The sequence below is a fragment of the Anastrepha ludens genome, chromosome 2 (genome assembly GCF_028408465.1).
Source record: "Anastrepha ludens isolate Willacy chromosome 2, idAnaLude1.1, whole genome shotgun sequence".
In the NCBI taxonomy this organism is placed as follows: Eukaryota; Metazoa; Arthropoda; class Insecta; order Diptera; family Tephritidae; genus Anastrepha; species Anastrepha ludens.
Genome location: NC_071498.1, coordinates 91,262,154 through 91,288,263, shown reverse-complemented (window position 1 = coordinate 91,288,263; position 26,110 = coordinate 91,262,154).

Here is a 26,110-nt window from a genome sequence, read left to right as displayed (position 1 = left end):
TAGAAGTGGAAATATGATTTTTTTAGAGTTCAACACCGAAATCAAAAGCATTAAATTTTCAATAGATTATAATTAGTTTGTTCAAATTTTGTGCAATTTTTACTAATTTATACAAAATTTTTGTGTATAAATGGTTTGCGTTTTTTATTTACTTTTTCTAAATCATGCACTATTTGGCATTGGTAGCGTTAGAAAACCATTATCTACATATATTTTTATCAACAATCGACTAACAGAACTCCACAAGCAAAGAGTTGATTTTCTTTCCAGTAAAAGCATATGCGAATGCCATTATGGTGTGATAAAACCTTTCGTCGGTTTCTTCTCTTTCGGCAGTTTCTGTGCAGGTTGCTTAAACACAAACCTGAAATATAAATATATTGAGAAAATTACCTGATTTAGATATATGAGATACAGATCGGTGGACCACGGCAAAAATTTAATTTACGTGTCTTGGCATTAATTTTAGCACTTGATATTTTAGCTTGAGTATAATACAAGATTCCCTGAACTCATAAATTCGAAAGCTGTATTTGTGTATTTTTAAATATGTAAGCATTCATATACTTCCCTATTTTTATACGAGTATCTATCGAAGTTCGGAAATTGTGTTATACAACCTTTAATCAGCAACTGATTTCAGTCAACGATTTTGTTGATTTTGGAGTCGTATTCGATAAACACTGTACGCTCAAAAATCATATTTGTTATGTCCCTCTTTTACAGATTACAGATATTTACACTAATTTAGCATTTTTGCGCCGCTACTAAAAGAATTTCAAAGGCCCGTATACCAGGAAGACTCCCGCTAGCTATGTGGGACAAACAAACTTCATAATTTTTCTTCTAAAATAGCTACATACATAATATTTGCTTTGTAATGTATTTAATTGTATGTACGAACTAGCGGTAGTTTTAAATTATTTTGCCTTTTGCCTCAAGCTCCGTTACGTTTGCTTGAAATTTGATTTTTTTTGAAGGAATGAGTTATAAGAGACGACAGCTCTCTTTATGATTTTATTTCGTGTTGTGGCAATTGCGTATTATTTTTATATACATTTCACAATTTAAAAGAGGAGCTAAGTTGAGTAGTTTTCATTAGCAAATTAATAATTGTAATGCGGATAAAATAATTTTTATGGCCCTATGCCAAGAGTAATGCAACTATCAATCGAGAAGCGTTCTAGTATTCTAGCTTATAGTGAATCGGGAGTCTCACTTTATAAAAAAGCGCTAAAAGTAAATCGAAATAAAAAAACCATACACAATTTTTTGAAAGTGAAGATTAAAACTTCCGAAAAGATGGAGCTCCATTTCTTCATGTGCTGTTTCGAAAACCCTTTGACCCAAGTACAATATACGAAGGCTCAGAAAGTCCTTTGGACTCCTTGCCATTCAATTTCCAAACGCGTAGATATGTTAACCGGTCACTGGATGATCGGCACACACGTGAATTAAGGTCACTGGGTGCTCCTTTCTTCAACAGCCTAGGGCAGTGCGCCAACCTAAATCCCATCATACTTCTCATTACATCAACAGCTCTGGCTGGCTGTAGATATATGCCTGTTGAAGGTCTCATAATGGTATCAAAACGGCGCTTTAGTGCTACTTGAGGAGTGCCAGACTGGCATCCTACATAAAAGCTACCTACCTACCTACATAAAAGCTATTAAACATATTTTGTTATTGTGTTTTTTTAAGATTCTCTCCATCTCTCTAATTCCTTTTACATCCTTGAAAAGTATACAATTTTTACAATAAAAGGCTGGAATAAATCCTTTAAAATGTTTTATTCTAATGCTTATTTTCTTCCGAAACAGACGAAATTTTTGTTCAGTGCCCTATTTGTAGTTTGAATATAGGTAGCAAAGCTCTTCGTGTTCAAAATCCATTTTATCCCCATTTGCTAGCAGCCCATTATTGTCCTCATCATTTTTGGAGTGAAATAGAATTAAAAAAATAAATATTCATTTTTCATCTCTGTTTATTTATTAGTTTATATTTAACATTTATATTAGTAGTAGGTAAAATTATATATCTCTAGGCTGTATGATATACCGACCATGTAAATTGAATTGTGTTTTCGTCCCTTGGCAGGCAATGACAAACCTCCGGGTGTATTTCTGCTATGGAAAAGCTCTTCAAAAAAAATATCTGCCGTTGTAGGTCCCTCTATTTGCGAAACAATATTAAGACGGGCATCACAAATAGCAGGAGGAGCTCGGCCAAACACCCAAAAAGGGTGTAAGCGCCAATTAATATATATATATATACATACATATATAAATCGAATTGAAAATGAAATGTAGGATTACTTTTAATTATCATCTAGACCGCATCATTTTGGACCTATATTCTGTAAGACTCTGCAACTATAGATTTAATAATTTCAAATAAAATAAAAGGAAAATGTGTTACATATTGCTAATTTTTTTAGATCTTTAAGGCGTTGTCTGCTCTTTCGAGTAGTCAATGCAAAATAAAAGCTGTTCATATTATATGGTTTCCCTACCACTTCGCATGCACTGTACGATACAATTTTCACACAATCTTTTTCTTAACTTACATAACCTTTGATTATCTACCCACCTTTTCAGGCACCAATAGCACTAGTAATTTGAAGCAACATTAATAAAAGCAATTTCAAAAGCCACAGCAATGAACAGTGTAACAAAATCAAATAAAAAACTATGCGAGTATAAACAACTTAGGTCGATGATACACGTATTATGGCATTCTTGATGAGCAGAAAAATTAAAATGGTTATTGAAAAATTCTTACTATGCACTCAACCTGCGTTTAATTGAAATTTTCTCTCCTTTCGCTGCAAAGCACAACCGCACTCACACCCGTACACGGTCGCATATCTATTACCCTTAGTTTATGTACTAGCTTAACCTCTTTCTTTTACTCCTTTCATTTATTCTTACTACCACAACAATAAAACTGCTTACTTGTCTTCCTTCGCCCATTTCTCGATTTTTATGCTTTATTGCATATTCACCAACAATAACGCACAATAGCTGCAGTAAGCAACAATAAACTATGTATGTATGTATGCATGAGTTTAAATAAAAACTGAAGGAAAATTTTATACTTTCTTCGTACGTACTGAAATCCTCAAACCGCACAAAGATGCGTTACTCTGACTTCCGGCTGCAGTGGGAAGAACTGGTTGGGTGACCGAGGGATTCACCAGGGGCAACGAGTCAGCTGTATCAGTTCGACCGTAAAACATGAAAATTTTCTTATTTATAGCTTTTCAAGCGTTTCAGCTATGGCCAAACAACAACAAAGAGAATCAACAGAGTGAAATACACTGAAACCTGCACAAACACATAATATATATATAAATACTCGTACTATGGATTTATATATGTATGTATATGTATGCACACACCAGCCAGAGAAATGAATGATTAAGGTAAGACGAAAGTAGTAGTGAAGATGAATTGGGTTAAATGTGTTTGTGTTTGTGTTTGGTAAGTCAAAGATGCAGAATTGCTTATATGCTTACATATGCACATATACAGTAGTTTTCCGATTTACCGGACATTCTCAAAGAAGCGCGCATTCTCCAATAAAAACCATGTAAGCAAAGTTTCAAACTGTAAACAAAAATTATTAACATAGTTCCATCGTTCTTAATAAGATTTTCTTTAAACAATTTTTCTATATAATATAGTTTCATAGCTTATTTAAATTTTAGTATAATTTTAGTAAAATTTGAAGTTTCTAAAAACTGTGTTGCTTTTTATAACTTATTTCTTTGGCGGTGTCGTGCATAGAAGGAATGTTCCACTTTTGGTTATATGGAAGAAAGCACCCAACACAGTCAGCAAAAAAAAAAAAAAAATGCCACAAATCAGCGTGATTTTTGAGTCACCTGAAACTTACATTTTGTAACATTAAAATTTATTAAATTATAAATCTACATATTAAAAATCTTTATAGAAATTCTAATTAGAAAAGGTCGATTTGGGTTGAAAAGATGGTGGAATTTTTCCAATTGTATGTATAAAATTTAAAATTGAATTTGTTCACATTTTGTTAGACAATGACTTATACATTTATACAAAAATAAGTAATAGATAGTCAAAAAAAAAGGGAAACATTTTCAAAACTGTCCTAAATGTGCTATCCTTTTGTTGAATAAGAGGAATACAGTTTAATAACCAAGGCACAAAATACAGTTTGTCAAGAAAGTGTGTTAAAATATTCATTTCAATATTTTTAAGCATTTATAAAGCGTTTTTCAGTAAGAGCGCTTCAACTTTTTTTTTTGAATAAAACACAAACGGTTTGACTTTTTTAACAAATTTTTTTTTTATTATCGAGTTTGAACATATACATTTAAGTATGAAATTCGATTTCTTTTGCATGACCACCGCGTGCACGTTTTACGAAGTCCAATCGTTGAACCCAATTTTCGACCACTCTTTTGCATAAATCGGCCGAAATTCCAGCAATTTCGCGTTCAATATTGGCTCTGAGCTCACAAATCGTCGCCGGCTTGTTACTGTAGACCAATGACTTCACATAACCCCAAAGAAAATAGTCTAGAGGCGTCAAATCACACGAGCGCGGCGGCCATTCGACCGGTCCATTTCTGGAAATAATGCGCTCATCGAACTTACTCTTCAACAAATCAATTGTAGCGTGTGCTGTGTGGCTTGTGGCCCCGTCCTGTTGAAACCACATGTCGTCTAAGTCCATACCATTCAATTGCGGCCAAAAATAATCGTTTATCATGTCGCGGTATCGATTTTCATTCACAGTAACGTGGCGATCGTTCTCGTCAACGAAAAAATATGGGCCAATTACGCCGCCGGCATGTAAACCGCACCAAACAGTGATTTTTTCGGGATGCAACGGTGCCTCATGAATCACGTGTGGATTGCTTTCTGCCCAGTAACGCATATTTTGCTTGTTGACAAATCCATTGAGCCAAAAGAGAGCTTCATCACTGAAGACCGTAAAATGGCCGTAATGCTCTTAAAGTAGCAGCAACAGAACGATTATTTTCATAAAAAATTTGCACGATTTGCAATCGTTCCTCAAGTGTGTAGCGTTCCATGATGAAATGTATACTAATGAAGTTTACAAATGACAAGCGAAAAATAAAAAATATTGCGTCGTTCGCCCTCCCTATCGGAAAAAAGTTGAAGCGCACCTATTGAAAAACGCCTTATAACTAAAATCATCGCTTCTTATTAAATTTGGAGAGCAATTCCAAATTATTTTATTATCTCACATCGTTACCAGTACCTTTTAAAATCCATCAAAACAATTAAAAATAAAACTACAAAAACAAAACAATTGATTTTCTGAGCTGTCAGAAAAGTGTTTTTATATGTATACTACTGTGGGCAAAGAGTAAGGTGAATTTGGTTGTAAAATGAAAAATCTGTATTCTTGTAAATCAATTTCATCCCCTTCAAAATAATCCCCTCTCGATGAAATACACTTATGCCAACGATTTTTCCAATCCCCGAAACATGCCAAATAGTCCATTTCCGGTATAGCCATCAACACCTTCTTCGATTAAGCTTTTATCTCCTTAATCGACTCGAAACGCGCTCCCCGGAGTGGTCTCTTGAGTTTTGGGAATAGCCAGAAGTCACGCGGAGCCAAGTCAGGCGAATACGGTGGTTGCGGAACGATATGCGTCTAATTTTTTTGCGAAATGGTCACGAAGAACGAGTGCAGTGTGAGACGGTGCATTATCGTGATGCAAAAACCAAGAGTAGTTGGCCCATAATTCTGGTCTTTTTAGATGAATTGCTTCACGTAAACGACGCATAACGCTCAAATAATATTCCTTATTAACAGTTTGGCCAGGTGGAAGGAATTCATAGTGCACCACACCACGAAAATCGAAAAAACTTTCATCATGACCTTTATTTTTGAACGACTTTGACGTGCTCTTTTCGGTCTGGTCTCGCCTTTAGCACGATATTCGCTTGATTGGTCGGTTGTTTCAGGGTCGTAAGCATAAATCCAAGTCTCATCTCCCGTAATGCTGCATTTGATCTTGTCCTGATAGTCTGAAAGCATTGTTTCACACACATCAACGCCACGACTTTTTTCCAAAAAATTGAGAGTTTTCGGTACCAAACGAGATTTGACTTTTCGTAGGCCCAAATGGTCTTTCAAAATGGTTTTCACAGATCCTTCTGATATTCCGATCATATCAGTAAGGTCTTTAACAGTCAACCGACGATTTTTGAGCACTAACTCCTTCACTTTATTGACGTGTTGGTCATCTGTTGACGTCGATGGTCGTCCGGAGCGCTCCAAGTCATCAACACGTTCTCGACCCTCTTTGAAGTCTTTGTACCACTTATAAACATTTTTCTGCGACATGGTCGAATCACCAAATGCCTTCTGCAACATGCTAAACGTTTCCGCAGCCGAGTTTCATTCCGCAAACAAACTTTGATGGCACTTCTCTGCTCAATCAAATCAGACATTGTAAAAATCGAAAAATCCACTCTTGGTCGTTTGGTAAACACAAGCGTAAATATATTACTGATAATGCCATTCACATGAAAGTTGGCCCAGATGTTATTAACAGTGCTGCCAACTCATGAAAAAAATAACTAGAGCGAAATTTAAATCCCGCGAAGTTTGACAAATAAATTCACCCTACTTTTTGCCCACAGTAGTATATATTTCTGACATTATTTGCTAATAGAACATGCCCTTACCTTGTTGATGCGAATATTAAATCGTACGTAAATTATAAAGAACGCATAAATGCCTGAAAAATGGACATCGCTTGATGGATGGACTGGACTGAGTCACCAGTTGGTATTATAATTATAGGTAAAATAGGAAAAAATGTGCAACAGTTATCGAAAATGTTTTATCTACACGACAAACTAAATATTTATAACATAATAAAACGTGCAAAAATCGCCCATAGATTCCAACAAAAAATTTTGATAGGGAGCTTAGATATAAGTGTGGGGTCGAAGTTGCTCTTGAAATAGCTCGCCAAGTTTTGCAAAAGTATAATTACACTACACGTGTTGCTCAAAAGAATAAAGAGCTAGCGGCTTGTCGTGTGAATGGATACAAACGCTTCGGCTCTGAAAGTTTTGGATGTGGTATCAGCTGATGGTAGCAGTGGAAGAGAAATATCCCCTCCGTGTTAGAAAGATCAGGTGAAGAAGGACTTGGCTTCAATTGGTGTTTCCAACTGGCGCCGGTTATCACGAGAAAGAAACGTCTAGCGCGGTTCGACTGGCTGCAACTCGATCAAAATCACTTAAGCGGTTAGGACGCCAATCAAGATGAAGAAGAAGTTTCTCGAAAGAAGCTTTTGCTCTCTGCACAGCATATTGAAAAGCGGAACATACCTAACTCAACCAAATAGCTACTGGGGTGACGTAATATTCTGCGATGAGCCTCTACTCATTCTGTATTACAATAAGGGATCCCTTAGAGTGTAGAGACAGCCATTAAAAGAACTGAAAAGGCGGAATTTTATTCCGACAGTAAAATTTGGCAAACTTCAGTCATGGCGGGGATGCATATCCAGCAAGCGAATGGGTGATTTGGTATTTATCGAAGATAAGATGGATACACGACAATATTTGAATATTCTGCAATGCCATTTGACAAATAGCGCAACAAAATCTGACTTTATTCTTGCCAACAAACCTCAGCTTAAATTCGACCAGGTTAACGATCCAAAACCTAAAACTCATATGGTTAGAATGTGTCATATTTTGATTGCAGCAAAGTATTGGATGTTAATTTTATAGAATATTTTTGGGTATATTTAAAGAAAAAGTTGCAAAAAGAAATACGGTCGAGAAAAGCTCAAAAACGGTATTTTAGAGGAATGGCACAAGATATAGTAGTCCGAAACTATAATATTCAAAAATTGATAAACTTTTAAAAAGGTCTAATAGATGTACGGGATAGTCATACAAAGTGCTGATTCACAATTCATTTTTAAATTAAATTTTTTTTTAAGTTATCAACTAGTTTTTTATTATAATAAACAAGTGGTCCAGCGTCAAAGGGCTCTGTATGAACCCATCTAAAACTGTGCTAGTGCCGTTCACTGCGAAAAGGAACATTAACATTATATGCCCAAATGAATCGACTCTTCAACTCTGCACAGAAGTCAACTATCTTGGTATCAACCTTGATAAAATGCCCACTTGGAAGTCTCATCTTGAAAAAGTTACTGCAAACGTCACAAAACCATTCTTTGCCTGCACAAGGCTTTTTGGAAAAACATGAAGACTTAGCCCCAGAACTACTTATTGGACATTCACTGCAGTTGTTAAACTTACTTACTTAAACTCACTTACGCTTCCATGGCATGGTGGCCTAGAGTTAAGCAACGAAAGGTAAATGACCTGAACAAATTATGCCGCCTCATCTGTGAGGCCTTAAACATATTTGAATTCCAAAAATCTCACCAAAGCTATAAATACATACGCTATACTAATTCTATGATACTCATTTGGGATCATACGCTGGTCTAACACTGATCTCAATAACATAGAAATAGCAACTAGAAAACAGATGGCAAATTATAGAAAGCAAAATCCGAAATCATGCATACAACGAATTACAATCCCAAGAACAGAAGAAGGAAGAGGCGTTATATTCAAAACCTGCACAACAATCAAACAAATAATCTTAAACAATTTGCCCGAAACCAAACATCTCATCTACATAGAGCAATAGTTATAGCAGACAGAAATTATTCCCCACTAACCTTCCCAACACAGACCATATAATAATATGTATAACAATAGACGAAGAAATGGCTTGGGCACAGAAAGAGCTACACGGCAGATATTTACAAATAGGGCGGGACCAAAATATTGACCAGAAAAACAGCTAAACCTGGCTACAAAAGGGAAAACTTTATCCTGGAACTGAAGGATTTGCCATCGCCATTAAGGATTATGTTATCCTCACAAAAAATTACCAAAAATATATTTTGGAAGATTCCATCATCTCAGATGATAAATGAGCAGTGTTGAGTTTAAAAGACAAAGTTAATGTCATTGGAATTCATAAAAACGAGAAATTTAGTGTACGCGCATTGGCAAATAAATGTAAGATCAGAAAAACTCAAATGGCTTGCATCATAAAAAAAAAAGACAACACTTTACGTTTGTGGCACAGTTATATCAATACGGAGAAAAAAAGGAGACTGCTAAAGCCCAAGGGTCTTAATATTGATAAAATGTGCTACGAATGGTATGTGAAGGCACGTAATAAAGGCATTCTTATAAGGAGCAAAACTAAAGACTCAATTGCAACGATTTTAATGCATCCTCCATTAAGATTGCATTAAAAGGTGAAAAATACACAAGTGACGATTTTACACTGCGTCAATATGGCTGGAGAAAGAGAGCGCCTTTTTGTTATTGGGAAATCTGCAAGACCTCGGGCATTTCGTAACATCAATTTGAACAATTTTCCCGTTACGTGGCGATCAAACAAAAAGGCTTGGATGACGACTGATTTAATGACAGATTTTCTCATGCAGTTCGATAGAAGACCGCAACTTCAGAGCTTCAGAGAGCGAAGCGTCGTTCTAGTTTTAAATTATGCTGCTTCCCATCCTCGCGATCTAAAATTGAAAAATGTTAGAGTTTTTTTTCTTCCGGCTAACACAAACGCATTTTGTCAGCCAAGGCGTTATAAAAAAATTTAAGTTCATGTATAAATCGTTATTTTTAAAACACATTTTGTTTCGGATGGCAGATACAAATTCTGCTATGGAGTTTTCAAAACTAAATCAATTTATTCGAGACTATTTATTTCATACACAAAGCAAGTGGGAACAAGTGAGTCCACAGTCAAAACATACAAAATTGTTTCATATCATTTGCGAAAACAGTTATGCCCAATAACGATAGCGGTGGGACCGCAGAAGATGAGCTTCCGCTAGCAGCACTTGCTCAGTTCTCCAACGTTATTAATCGAGTTCAGAGCGAAACCCAAGTTGACATGGAAGACTGCCTTAATTTTGATGCTATTAATGATGAAGATTTTGAAAATATCAATACTGAAGTGTTAACTGTTTCCCAAGAATTGTTGGCCATCTCGTCTGAAGGTGAAATAGAAAATGAGATTGACGACAAATTAACTTCCTATGACGAAGATTATTTAGCTATAAGAAAACTAAAAGCTTTTTCTCTAAACCACAACGAAGAGATTGAAATTCAAGGAAAAACTCGCCAAGCTAAAGTTTCTGACTTTTTTAAATCAATTTGAATATCTTGTAATTATAATAATTTTTGTTTTTTTATTCTTGAAAAAATTTTGATAAAATCATTTCTTTGTCTTAAATATATGTATGTAGTAATATTCGTGTTTTGGAAGTAAAACTGTTTAAACATACGTCTATTTTGATGAGCTCTTTTTATATTTTTCTCATAAGCGGACATCTTTCACAAGCAGTCAAATTTGTCAGTCCCTTAGGTGTCCGCTTAAGAGAGAGTGCACTGTATATATGTAAAATAAAAAATTGGAAGAAAACCGTGCAAAAATACATAACTTTTAACTAATATGTCCGAAATTCGCTAAGTTAGCAGATGTCAAAAAACTTCCTTGACAAACTGTATATGTGTTGAAGGGTAAAAATAATTCTAAACCAAACGAAACGCAAAAAAAAAAACAGTTTAAAAGTAGCAGATAGAATACTGTCATGTTCATATTTGCCTAATTTGCGTTTGCCTGCTTTGATTGTTGGCTTCTGCAACGTTATTATTAGTTTTTTATTTTCGGTCGACCTATTTGAAAGATACATATACATATGTAATTTCCAATTTTAATATAATTTAGTACTCGTTTTAAAGAAAAACATTGTTTTTACGGAATGGCCTGTCAATTATTGTATTCGTTGATGCGGATAATCAGAACGAAACGGAACCAATAATAGATCAAAGATTTTTTTCTTGGAGTCGAGTGCAGTTCGTATATAAGAATTTACATGAATGCCCATTGCATCCATGCTTTATTTTCTCCTTTTGCACTCTTGTTGCTTCAAACAAGATTGATTAAGTTTTAAGTAATATGAGCAAGTATCGGCTCATAACCTCATGAAAATTTACATTCAACTCGAAGAGGTCTAACTTTTATGTTATGCTTAGTTATCCAGAAAAAACGTATATGCATAAGTACGAGTATATAGAATGAAGTGAAATATCGATTTATGCGCGCTAACCACAAATGGTTTATAGGTGCAATATCCCTGAAGTCGATTTGGAAAGAAAAACAGAAACAATAGCGAGTGCCAAAACACATACGGTTCAAACAACTGACTATTACCACGTCAGCAGGGGCATGCCTCTAAATAATGTCATACTCTAAAAGATGTGCCATTATTATTATTATTATTAGAAGGCCATTACACACTGCGACCAGAGTTGATCTATTGTACAAGGTCTATTTTTATAACCCTAGAGTTTTGGGTTTGTTGTTCCAAACATTGCATGGAGATACTACGATATTAATCTTTGTCTGCCTAATGCAGTACATTCACAAATCACATGCACTGAGCTTCTGAACTTTCTATGTCCATTTCGCAAAAGCGGCAGACATTGGTCTCAGATAGACCAATATTATTTAAGTGATATCTCAGGCTTCAGTGACCTCTAAGATATCCTGTTAAAAGACGCAGATCTACTCTGCTTATTGAGAGTCAGATATTGTCAGATATTCCTTTTTGGGGACTTAGAAATTGTTTGGCTTGACGCTGACCGGCACAGTTTAGCCAGTGTGCAGCAAATTTCCTTTCCTTCCATTTCCTAAGAAATTCACTAATATTTCTTTTTGTGAGCCCACATAAAGGCTTAGGACCAGTAGGTTGCATATTTCATTACCTCTCAATAGTTGCAAGTTGCCATTTCATTTCCTTCATCCCCTACATGTCCCGGAGTCCAGCCTGGTATTACTGTGTTGAGATTCCCCAGCGTGTTGAGAAGCTTTAAGTAATCAGTTGAAAATTAAGAGGTGATAGTTCTTGTTAGAAGGGCTTTTAGAGCCGCTTGGCTATCTGAAAGGATGTGTCAGAGATCAACTTATGGCTGAAATGAACCGACTTTATGAGAGTTTACGTCGCTGTCCAATGTTATTTCGGTCCATAAGAAAGTATTTAAAAATTTGGCTGGGAATATTTCGGCAACTTATTCCACGTTTTGGCCTATTTCTCGAGACCCTGGTATCCGATTCTTAAAATTTCAAAACACAATAGTCCAAACAAAGCCTAAAAATTTGGTTAAAATCGGTTGAGCCATTCTCCGTAAAGTTCATCACAACGCGAAAAACGGCTGAATTTTTTATATATAAATGTAGATGTCTGAAATCGGCAAATGAATTCTCTGCATCACTGACAGAGCAGGACCGTCCCTATAAAAACAGAATTAGGAATAGAAGAGGCCTTGTTAATCGATTTAATATATCTCCAAAAATTCTTCGGATTACTTTTTATATATTATTAAGCTCAAATTTGTAAATGTATTCATTATACAAAGATTTATTTAAAGTACGAAACTTATTCCTGTGGAGAATAAAAAATCATAATAGCGTGTTTCGTTAGTTAACTTGAACTTCTGAAAAAACTTATTTCTCAAATTTTTATGATGTTTAAGTTCTTTCGTACACCAAGGAATCTTATAATTTACACGCTTAAAAGTTGGAACATGTTGAGAACAAATGACTAGAACTAAAGTTTTAAATATTTTAAAGCATACAGCAACTTCAATATTGCCTAGAGATACTTCCCAATCAACATCGGGCAAAACTAAAGGAAGAATGAGCACTATCAGGACTGAATTCGAAAAACTCTAAGAATTCCAAGTCTAGCTTTAAAGGAATATGGTGAACGTTAATCGGCGATATTGAAGAAAAAGGCTGCGATACAACAGAACTAATGTTGTCGCTTATAAAAATCAAATCTAATAAACGACTCATACTATTAGTTAACCTATTAATCTGAGTTAGACCCATGTCCAGTAAATTATGAATAAAATAAGATTCAGTAGGACTATTGACGTTTGAAGGCGTTAGATATACGTTATTATCTAAATATAACCAATTTATATTGCTTAAGTTAAAATCCTCTAAGACACATAATTGGTTATTCCCAATAAGATCCCGAAGGGCTAACACGTTGTTCACAGGCAACTTATACAAGCACTCATTACTTAGGGGTGGAATATAAGATACACAAATATAAAGAAAACTATGCGCACCACGTATTCGCACGCATAGCTGGTCTAATACAGTATCCGTCTCATGCAATTGAATAAGTGATGGGTGACGATTACAGCGAACTGCAATCATGATTCCGCCTTTGACTGAATTATTGAGTTTCACAAAGCTGTGTGCACAATGGGTGCCGCATTCGTTAACAATAGAACAAAGACACATTCGAATGTGACTTTCTCAGAAACACTTCGAAAAATAAAGTAGATTTTGTGCATTGATTCATCACTGTGGATGAGACTTGGATCTATCACCATGATCCTAAATTAAAACAGGAGGCTAAAATATGGTGTGAATCTGGCTCTTCGGCTCCGAAATAAGTTCGTGTCCAAAAATCGGCCAAGGAGGTGTTAGAAGCTCTAGAGGTCGACCTCTAAAAGAGAGCGAGGAGGAAATGTTTTTATCTGATTTGGATGATGAAATAGTTGATGTTGAGGACGACGATAGTGTCCTAGATTTGTCAGTATATGGTGTAAGCTTTATTTTGAAGTAGACTGCAAATAAAATACAAAAAATGTACGCGAACTACACACTGGGGTCTTTAGATCTGCCTAAATTCGGTGCGTACCAACTACTGAGGATTTACTGCATGAATTCAAAGAGTAAAATCAGCATTGCTAAAATAACGGTATATTTCCATTAAACATTTATGAGGTAACTCAGACACCAGTGCATCTACTGAAGGCGAACATCGCCTTCTTTCCATAAGGCCAAGTGTAAGCACAACCAATTGAAAACACAGAAGCAAAGAGATGAAATCAAGGCATTCTTCTCCAAGAGAAAGTTCGAAGAGTTCGTACAACACCGAAGAAACAACAAAATATTGTATCTTAGGCGGTAGGCGGAGAAGGAAAATGTTGACTTCTGTACTGTTTGCAAACGGGTTATGTCAAAAAAGTTGTACTGGAATAATTCTATCTATTTAAACATCTGCGATCGTCTGTTCACTGTTCTGATTAATCAGAATTGAAATTTTTGGACCTTTTCCTTTTCATTTGACTATTTTGTTTTCTTTTGTCGCTTTTTTATGTTTTGTAAGTGACTTTCAATCATCCGCAGTTTTCAAAACTTTCAAAAACAATGTTTTGACGGTGAACCTTTAATAATATTTAAACAAGTTCAAAGTGTTCAAAAAATTGGGTTTTTACATCTGCTGGAGTATCTGACTGTGAAGTTTATAACAATTTTTATTTTTTTTAAATTTTGGGGTCAAAATAAAATTGTAACTCACAATTTCTCAACTTTCTTTATGGTTATTGGCATAGATTGCAGAATATCCCGCCTTGCGTATCGGGAACACCAAGTTTAAATGGTAGTCAGCATTAATTTATACGGTCAACCATGCCCTTTATGAGAGCACTTTAAAAATTATTTGCCGCATTATTTACTCAGTAATCCAGGGTTTTCAGTTTCCGATCATTTTCAATATTTCTGCCGTCTTCACTATTGATTCACCATTCATTGATTGATTCATCAAGATCTTTATAATCAACACAGGAGGCAGCATTCTTCAATTTATCAAATTGTGATTTAATTTTTTTCGTGGCTTGTTCTTCTACAGTTGTTATCTACTGGAGAATATGCATAAAATTGCAGGATAAGCTCGGGTCAAACCTGCCCAGTTCATACGTTTGCCTTAGTATTATTAGCTATAATCCCATGCATGGAAAACCTAAATTACTGATCTCGAAAACTGTAAGTACACGCTCGTATTCATAGACACAACAATATCCATATGTGTGTGTTGATGTAAGTGCATGTTCATTTGGTCGTTCATGATGAGCTTGGCCGTTGAATTTGTGGACATTTCATCGATGATTTTGTTGCAGGCGCGTGGCGTCAGACAATCCGTTAGGCTTTCAAAGGTTTGCATTCCATACATTCATACTTACGTAATACACTCCAGTAGTATGTGTGAGTATTCACATTCACTCTTTCACTTGCATGCACTGTAGTATAGTTTGGAATGAGAATTCAATTTGATTTTCAAAATCATTTGTTTGCATCTACTGGGGAATTTAGAGTTGGTTCATTCGCTGACAGAGTATTGTTGAGTTGTATTGTGTTGTTTCTACAATTCTTTGATTTATGCTTACGGTGTAAGCGGCGAATGAGCAAGCAAGAACAACAATGATAATAATAGAAAGAGGAACAATAACATGCATACATTAAAACATTACACGGAAAATCACAGTTCTCCAACACTTTGCCTACAAATACACACACATGCAAGAAATGGCACACACATTATCCAACTCCTACTGAAATACTTTCATTTATAGCCATTTCATTTCTGTTCATTTATGTTTGTACATACTACATCCATGTATGCTCGTTGGATAGCCATTCTCATACCTCAACAATCAAATCACACAACGCACATGCACATATCCATACATACAAGTATAAACTCATAAGTGTTTGCTGATGGGCGCCTGGAGATTTGGCAGATAGTTCACTTTGGAATTGGTACGTTTAGTGTGTTGTTGTTGCTGCTGCTGTTATGCGGCATAAAATGTTGCAGCGAATTAAAGCCAAATTAACTACACTCCAATATACACGTCCGCTTGTTACCACTCAGCGCACACAATTACGAGTACGCACACGCGCATGCACACATTTAGGCATTTTTGTTGCAAAAAATTTGTTGGCCGAAGGGCTGAAGAGCCAATTGAATGAGTTAGCAGTGCGCTTCATGGACAATGGTCATCAAGCTATTGCTTAAGGGAGCACTTGAACTAGTGAGGCAAATCCCTTGTTCTTAACTGGCACTATTTTGGTAAATAAGAACTAGTTACACAGTCATCCGGTTTGCACTAATTGCAGAAAGAGCGAATGAAATTTATATTTTATTTTATTTTATTGTGCCACAAATGGAGGGATCTACAATTTTAGGCCGACTCCGAATGGCAGATATTTTTTATGAGGAGCTTTTTCATGGCAGAAATACATTCGAAGGTTTGCCATTGCCTGTCGAGGTTCGACCGCTACTAAAAAACGTTTCTACACACTCCCGAATGGTAGTCCCGCACCAACCTCTTCGGCTACGGCGGCAATGGAATTACATATTATAAAATATAAGGTGCGGCAACAAGTATCATATAATTTCTCCAGCGCGCACCGAATTTGGACACCAGTAAAGAAGAAATGTGCCATATTTTACTTAATTGTTTTACATTATTTTATTTTCCTTTTTTTTATTTTTTTTATTCTTTTCTGTGAACTTACATCAAAATTGTAATTCACAAACGAAAACTAAAAAATTAAGGCTACAAAAATTCTAAAGGATGCTTTAAAAAAATAATATAGAAATCGAAAACTATTTGAAGAACCTGACTATCAATCAAGATACTATATTAACTACTCTTTATAGAAATGTACTAAAAAATTAAAAACCCAAAAATAAAGTATCAACCATTACAAAAGAGGAAAAGGTGAAAACTTTGGAAAATTATTTCGAAAAAGTTATGTCGAATGACGAAGAAAATAAAATCGACAACCAGAATAACAGGCGAAATAATAACTTGCATCAAAGAAGGAATAAAACACCCGAATATGGCACGATAACATTAATAAGAAAGCAAATTTTAGGGCAAGGGTCCTAAATTTATAGCGATCTTCAAAGCACCTAAATTAATGTCTGAAAAAAGTTTAATATCAAAAGAAACATTCAACAAACATTTTTTTCGACCTCCATACCTGAAAGAGAAGTTGATACCAGTAAGGTCTCGCAGACACAACAAATTCATCGTTCGAGCATTTAATTACCTAGCATCATCTAGGTTATTTTTCATTAACGCTATTAAAATTTGAAACTCATTCTTTACCCGACACTGGGAAGGCTGGACTTAACATATTTAACTACAAGACACTAGTCTATGATTTCTTTAAAAGTGTTTGATTGCATTGAATTAGGGCATTAAATTTCTCTCTATTTTCTCTAATTATTACTTTTGTTTTTTCTTTTCTAGATCCTGCTTTTCTTTTCTTACTACCAAAGCCTTATCTTCTTATTATAGGTAAGTTAAATATATTGGATTGATTTGTTAATGAACTGGTGTAAAAAAATAGATTAAGAAACTTTCATGTTAAAACCATTCTAGTTGTACGAGAATATACTAATGCTGAAGTAGTATTAAAAGACCTTAGTCTTACTCTGTACTACTAATATAAATAAATAAATAAAATAACACAGAGGCGAATATTCGTGCCAGACCTTTATTTTGACCCTTACGCGCTCCGCGTTACTTGCCTGTTGGTATACTGCAGCTGCATAGTTCACAAGTGCCTAATATGGTGAACCATTTGCAAAAATTAGAAACCTCCCGATAAAGTGATTAAATTGATACGTCTCCTTGTATATGTGGCGTACATCTTACGCAGTTGTTTAGTTTTTATAGAAAACTCTTTCAAGTCAGATATGCAGTCGATAGATATTATTATTTACCGAAGGGCATTCGTTTATAAAGATCATTATAACTCGAAACCAGGGCTTTCTGACGTTTGCATCTGAAAAAGATATCACTTTTATCTCCACCGTTATAAGTTTTTCCTAATATTTTATTCATTAAGCAGCCAAGTTACTGCAGGGTTATGCCCTTTTCAGCCTCCACATGCTAGACCGCTCCTTCCAAATGAGACCGTCGTTGAGTTGTCCTACGGGATAAATTGTATCATATTTGCACATGCTTATGCAGGACGTTGCTGCCTTCCTCAGCTTCTTCTTTGGCACGTTTTCCGATTTTCGTTGTAACTCAGTGTTTTTGAGCAAATGTATTATGTATGTATGTGTGCTTGCTCATGCATTGTATTATTGCTATTTGTTGAAAAAAGCGATTTGAATCTTTGATTTGCTTTGATTAATTTTCTGTTTACATATTCAAGTCGAATGGGCTTTTCTATTTGTTGTCCAACTTTGGGTGTGTGCTCCCACACATACATATGAAACCCTTTCTTCTCAACTCATTTGTGCATATGCAAGTACATATATGTACATATAACAACATAAATACATATATCAACAAATACATGCTTGTAAGCACGTCGAGGGCATTAACTTACAATATTTCAGTGGCTACTTTTCCTATAACTAAAATTCTATTTACTCAAGCAAAACTTTTTGTGAAAAGTTAGCTTGCGTGTGTGTTATTGTTCACTTGCTCTGGGCAGCACTTTTGTGAGTTGAGACGAAGAGGGCATTTCAATCTGATAAACATTTGTTGGTGAAAGCTAAAATTGAAAGTTTATTTGTATTTACATGTTCACATATTTTGGGGTTTATTTAATGTGTGTCCTAATGTACTCGTTGCGCCTACATACATACATACATACATTAAATATACAAGGCAGCAGCATACTTGATTGATTTTCGGTTGATTCCAATTTGGTTAAGTGTGTGTGAGCGTAATCATGAAATATTGATTGCAACAAAATTAATGTGAGTGTTTAGCGAAAATGCAAAGATTTCAAATAGACTTAGGTATGTTGTTACATTTTCTATATAAATAAATATGCGCTCTATTTACCATTTCTGTAATTCAAAGGGGAAATGGATTGAAAAATATCAGTACCTCGTTTCTGCAAGAAATCATTAACTTCTTAACCATTTATTTCATGAATTAATATATATATATATATAATTGGCGCGTACACACTTTTTGGTTGTTTGGTCGAGCTCCTCTCCTATTTGTGGTGTGCGTCTTGATCTTGCTCCTCAAATGGAGGAACCTACAGTTTCAAGCCGACTCCGAACGGCAGATATTTTTATGAGGAGCTTTTTCATGGCAGAAATACACTCGGAGGCTTGCCATTGCCTGCATATTAGAAAAATGTTTTTCTTAATTTGGTGTTTCACCGAGCATTGAAAAAAAAAACAATAGTTTCACGGTGAAAATAGTTTTATTTAAATATCAGTAAGACATATTAAAAGAAAAACAATGAACAAGTTTTGTGTACATATATTTGTTTTTGTAGAGCCTCATATAGGGGTTTTCAATAGGTGCGCTTCAACTTTTTTCCGATAGGGAGGGCGAACGACGCATTATTTTTTATTTTTCGCTTGTCATTTGTAAACTTCATTAGTATACATTTCATCATGGAACGCTACACACTTGAGCAACGATTGCAAATCGTGCAAATTTTTTATGAAAATAATCGTTCTGTTGCTGCTACTTTAAGAGCATTACGGCCATTTTACGGTACATTTAACAAGCCGTCCCGTTTTGGGGTTATGTGAAGTCATTGGTCTACAGTAACAAGCCGGCGACGATTTGTGAGCTCAGAGCCAATATTGAACGCGAAATTGCTGGAATTTCGGCCGATTTATGCAAAAGAGTGGTCGAAAATTGGGTTCAACGATTGGACTTCGTAAAACGTGCACGCGGTGGTCATGCAAAAGAAATCGAATTTCATACTTAAATGTATATGTTCAAACACACTAATAAAAAAAAAATTAGTTAAAAAAGTCAAACCGTTTGTGTTTTATTCAAAAAAGTTCAAAAGTGGAAGCGCTCTTACTGAAAAACCCTATATATAAAAACAAGTTATAAAGTATTAAAGTATACAGCGGAAAAATTATTATCCGTTGAGAAAGATGAGTATATCGACTCCATGAAAATATTTTTTTGTGTCAAAAAGTAAGTACTGTTATCGCTTTTTGATAATGAATCATTAGCACTACAATTCTGCTTTTTTCCTCACTTGCACCAAGGTGAGGTTATTTCGAAATGTCATAAAATCATAGATAACTCTTTTTTAATATAGTTTTATTATTGCTAAATATATATTTGATAGCTTAAAATAGTTTGAATTATTTTTTATACTTAATTTTGAAATAAAATTGAGCCAAAACTGCCAGACCATATACATATGTGTCCATAAGCGGTCAAGGGTTAATATTGGCTCTAAAAATTTTTAGGAGGTCTTCCTCTTCCTCTGATACCTTCCGCTGGTACAGCATCGAATACTTTCATCGGAGCGTTTGTATTCATTCGGACGACATGATCTGGCCAACGAAGCCGCTGGATCTTTATTCGCTGCGCTATGTCTATGTCATCGTAAAGCTCATACAGTTCAGTTTTCCATCATTTGCTATATTTGCCGTCGCCAACGTGCAAAGGTCTAAAAATCTTTCGCAGAATCTTCCTCTAAAGTAATTCAAGGGACACCTCATCGGATATTGTCATCGCCCAAGCTTCTGCACGATAGGACATCATAGCGTTCTTATAAACAGTTAAAGTGTTAGTTTTTTTCGTCGAGAAAATTCGAGTAAATAAGAAAATAAGAATTATTGTTTATAATGACGTCACATCTATTCCATCCGAATTGCTCGATTGGTCGAGTATTTCTGTTAGAATTAATAGACAAAATGAGGAGCAGTGAGAGAAATAGTACCACAATTGACAAGGAATGCCCGAATTCAAATCAACAATTCTTTGTGATAACATTGCGAAAAGTAAGCACGAAAACCAAAAAGAAATTTTGTTGATTGAGAAATTTTAATAAAGAATGATAAAATACAAAATTACGCCTCCTATTGCGAAAGCAATAGAAACTGCAAAACACAATACATTTTCTAATCACACTTTCTTGACACGGTGTCATTTTTATAATTGATGCTTTCACAATTTAACACGCTGCATTTTGTTTCCATTAGTCTGCATAGTTTAACTGCCACAAATCACAATATTAGCAAGCCATTTCACTGGATATTTATAAACAAGTATAGGTAATTTCTCCAGCGGTAGTCTAGAGTACTAGCAGTAAGCGGCCGTCATGCACAGCAGTCAGCCTTTTGCCGCCGAGGTTGCAAATCCTGCATTACTTTTGTTTCAATCAATATTTATACTATATTCGTCTTTGAATTGCATTTAATTGAATATAATATTATTTACAACTCAGTATAAATTTCTTCGAAAGGGCATTATTTTTACGATACTTTTAAGTTGTTTATTTAAAAGTTCAATGATTGCACACTAGTAGATTCTGTAGATTAGGTACAAGTTTTAAAATTGATCGGTACCCACCAGAGGTTCCTAACACGCCAAATTTTCAAGAAAACCGAAAAATAACAAACACAATTTAACTCGAAAAACATTTTAAATATGTAAAAACAAAAAATCACCATGCACTAAGTTATGCTTAGTGTGTACTCGTATATCATATTTTCAAACGAAATTTTGTTTTTATTGTAATCATAAAATACAATCGATAATTTGGGCATCTTTGCTTTGGAATGGCCGTATGACATTTTATGACTTATTATAAAGTGGTTATTTTAATGTTTGGTTGTACACCGAACTGTTAATCGGAAAAATCTTTGTGATAGAGAGAAAAAGTGACAGCTATTAAAATGCACTTTTTGATTGGCGGAAATATTTGGTTTCCTAGCTGAGGGCTATACTATAATTTAGTTCCAATATCTTTATAAACAAAATAAATAATAAATAAACCGATTCAGCCCTCTGATGGGTACCGATCTACTCAGTAGGTTTCCCCTAATCGGCACAAGAACGTTGATACATTTTTCAATTACAGCAGTGTTGTAGATGCTTTGAGCGTCAGACTGTGTTTTTTTGCAGAGTGCTGCCACTCATTTGCAACTGGAAAAGAGAAATGAATATTGATATAATTGAGTCTTATTTTTCTTAAAATTTTGTCTCACACCATAAGTGTGCTGACTCACCACATCCCTACACTATCTAACCTTTGGGTACCGAGTCACACACAGCCCTAACCCCTAGAAACCACCCCTATCATACCGAGGCTAACCCACATAACCGCAAGCAGGCTTTCCCACAAACTCCAAATTTACATACTATTAATCCATATATTTCAGGCCCTCAAACCCAAGAAAATTAGTAAGCGACTATATCATGTCTATGTTATCTTAATCGATTTTCAGGTGTAGGAAAATTTCGAAACATGAAAATTTCAAAATGCGATATCTCTGCGAAAAAAAATGATATTTGAGCAAACAAAACGCCATTTGAAAAAAGAAGGATTGTATTTAAAGATGCCATCCTTTAATTTTGGTGAAAGAAAACATCTGCAAGGCTACATAACCTCAAATATGGGCAAAAATGGGGTTTTTTGCACTTTTAGGTTAGGATATTTCGAAAACTCAAACTAATAAATTAATTTTAGTTATCAATCCGAATTTTGCATGGACAGAGAAGCAGATATTAGTTTAAATTATTTCGAATACTTTTCCTTGTAGACTGGTGTTTTTAATTGGATATTAAATTTTAATTATTTAAATGTTACAGTCAGAGTATCAAAGGGCATGTGTTTAAGAAAGCTTTAATAAAAATTAAACTTTTGATTGGTGATGTCATCTGGAATATTATGCAAAATTAAAGTTGCAGTGTATAATATTTAAATATGTAAAAGAAAAAATAGAAATAAAACTTGAAGTAAAATCGATGACTGGTGCATGAGACGAGGTCTTTACGTTATTTCGAACAAAACCATTATAGTCTTGTTTACGTGAAAATGGAAATTGGATGGACTTAGTCTTCAAACGATAAAAAGGTGTGACACTTGATCTTTCCGATGAAGTTAAATATCTAGGAGTAATCTGGGATAAGGTTCAAATCTCGGTGAAACACCAAAATTAAGAAAAAGTGTTTTCTAATAGCGGTCGCCCCTCGGCAGGTAATGGCAAACCTCCGAGTGTATTTCTGCCATGAAAAAGGTCCTCATAAAAATATCTGCCGTTCGGAGTCGGCTTTAAACTGTAGGTCCCTCGATTTGTGGAACAACATCAATACGCACATCACAAATAGGAGGAGGAGCTTGGCCAAACATCCAAAAAGTGTGTAAGCGCCAATGAATCGCGCATTAAGGATTCTTCAGTAATGCCGCAGAGCCTTTGGTAAAACGTGGGGTCTGAAATCTGCTGTGGTCCTGTGGATATAATACACAGCACTTATCAGACCAATCATCACTTACGCCTCTGTGGTCTGGTGGCGACGGAGCATGGTTAAGTCCTCACTCCGGGAACTATTCAGGCTGTAGGTTTATGCATTATGGGTGCCATGAGTACAACCTCTGGCGATGCCCTAAATGCTATGCTTCATTTGCTCCCTAAAGACGACCTGATATCCATGGTTTCATGTGGAAGGAAATTTGATGTCAGATTTCCATTGCGTGAGCAATGAAACAATCCAGAATGACGGATATTTTCTTTACCGATGGCTCCGGATGGTACTTAAACGATAGTAATAAGTATCACTATGCTATGGAGGAAATGGCAACTGTTTTCCAAACGGAAGTTTTTGTCATTCTGAAAGTAGCCGAATGGATAATCTAGAAAAGATGGAGCGGGAAACAGATTGGAGTTTTCAGTGACAGTCAGGCTGCACTGAAGGCCCTGGATAACGCGAAGCACACTTCAAGGATTGTTTAAGAATGTAAGAAGAAGCTTAATTCTTTCGCAAAACAAAACAAGTTTGTACCTATATGGGTTCCAGGACACTCCTATAAATACATTTTTACTTCCGTAATTAGCTGGTGATTTCATTTTTACATTTTTCACGACCCCATAGAGTACCACGTACCACATTTTTTTTTGTTTTTAGATTCTTTTTTTTTTATTTTTTTTTAATTTCTTTTTTTAATTTTTAAATTCTTTTTTATTTTTAATTTTTTTTTTATTTTTAATTTTAAAATTTTTTTTGTTTTAGTTTTTAAATTTTTTTTGGATATTTAGTTGTCCTCTTGTTTTTCCTTTTTAATTTTTTTTTTATGATTCAGAATCCTCGGTTTCTGATGAGCTGTTTTCTGAGGCTGGATAATTTTTCAAATTTAAAAGCGCAAGAACCTTTTTTGAAAATGGTTTTGGCTTGTTTTTCGAAACCTTAGTTTTTGATATTATAACTACATCTGATGAACAAAGCAAAGCATTTAATAAATCTGTCATTGTGTCAGTTCTCGACATTTTTAGTGTATTGTTTTGTCTAAAATTTTTCAAATCCTTATTGCGTGCTTCCTGACCCTCTTCGGAGAGTTGGCCAATAGGCAGCAAAGCATGTTTAATAACTCCCATGAATTAATATTTTATGCACGGGAGCCGGCATGTAATACCAATCATATAGTTGGACAAATAGTTTAGCAGAATCAAGGGCATATTTTTGAAATGCTTCAATATTAATATCAAGACCAGATGATAATGTTTGTAAAATAGTGGCAAACCGCTTGATTAAATGAGTATCAATTCCAGTAATTTCTGATGGTACTTCAGGATCATTAAAAAACCTGCGAGCCGTGTTCCCATCATTTGTCGTTCCACTACCACCCGTTTTAGGAATATCCACCAATAATCCCATTCGACTTTTGAATGCTGCTTGGACAGAAGTTTTTTTATTTTTTAAACTATTTTTTTTTCTTCTAGACTTCTAGCCTGCAATTTTTTGAACTCTAATCGATATGATATGTGTAGTAAACATTCAAAAAATCTTATCCATGCATGTAAAGTGGACAAGCCAAACTGAAATGTAGATGGATCGGTTTCCTTTAGAATTGATTCTTCGATTTTTTTCATCATTATTGGCGTTGACCCACATACATAGCATTTTTGAGATGATGATGTGTGGGTAAGAGCATTGCATACTTTGCCATCTCCCATGGTGAGTAGCTTTTTATGCGAAATTGATATATTTAATTCATTAAGTTTAATTTTACTTGGTGTTAAATTATCTATTTGACTTTGTACCCAATCCCTTTCTTTCAAAGAAACTATCGAACCCTCTTTTATGAACTGAAGTCTAATAGGCACGCAAGTTCGGGAAGATGATGGGCGATCATTTTTCCAAACGATTATTTTCTCTGTTGTATTAGACATATTTGTGTACAATTCTATAGGTACTAGTGAAGTTATGAAGAGGTTTTGGTCATCAAAAATTTCAATTGATCTCTGTTTATAAGCTGAATGGCCCGAACTACCGTCAAAGCCCCACTTAACAATTAAAATCAAATTTGGGATACATTCGGAAGGAAGGGTGATCAAAACAGACTCTGCAATTTCAACTAAACGTTTTGATAAATGGTCGAGCAGTGATTGCAACTGAATTTCTGCACTATGTTCGCTTACTGTAATCTGGTCAGGGTAACACCTTTTCTTAGCTTCGAGAATTTTATGGTAAGAAGGATATAGATCAATTTCTCTTTCTATTTCACCAGATCTTATAGAAAGATACTGATGCTTTGTCAGTCTATTAGCCACCAAGAAAGCTAAAGCTTCATCGCTGGTATAGGTAAGAGGTAAAAGTTTTAATGGGCTTAGGAATGTCTTCAACCATTTTAGAAGTATCTGCTACATGTCTCACTAAAATTGCACCCTGAACGTTCCCTTCTGAACGCAAATTTACTGATGCAGCATACGCCAATTCAGGCCCGCTTGATTTACGTAAATTCTCTACTTTACGTCTCTTGGAACGTTCGCAAAAATCACTGAATGTTTTTACGGGGCGGCCAACATTAGTACAGCTACCAGAGCCAGATGAAGAGGATTTAAAGTTGTCGTTTAAGGGAAAATCAATTTTTTCAGCTAACCAAGATGCATTCTCATTTAATACGCGACCCCAATGTCTGTTAGATCGTTCTAATTTTCTATTAATATCTTTACAAAAATTACCAGCAATCTTCAAAACCTGATCTTTCAATTCTTTCACACTATCATCATGGTATTGAAGCTTCTCAAGAACGTAATCTTGTAATTCTAACTTCTTTGACTCAAAACTTTTTTTTTCTGAAGAACGCAAGAAAATAAATAACTCCTTTTTTTCAAAACTATACGTCATTTTGATTTTATTAATATAATATATTACAAGCAATTCTCAGATGTTCGTTAATATTCTAA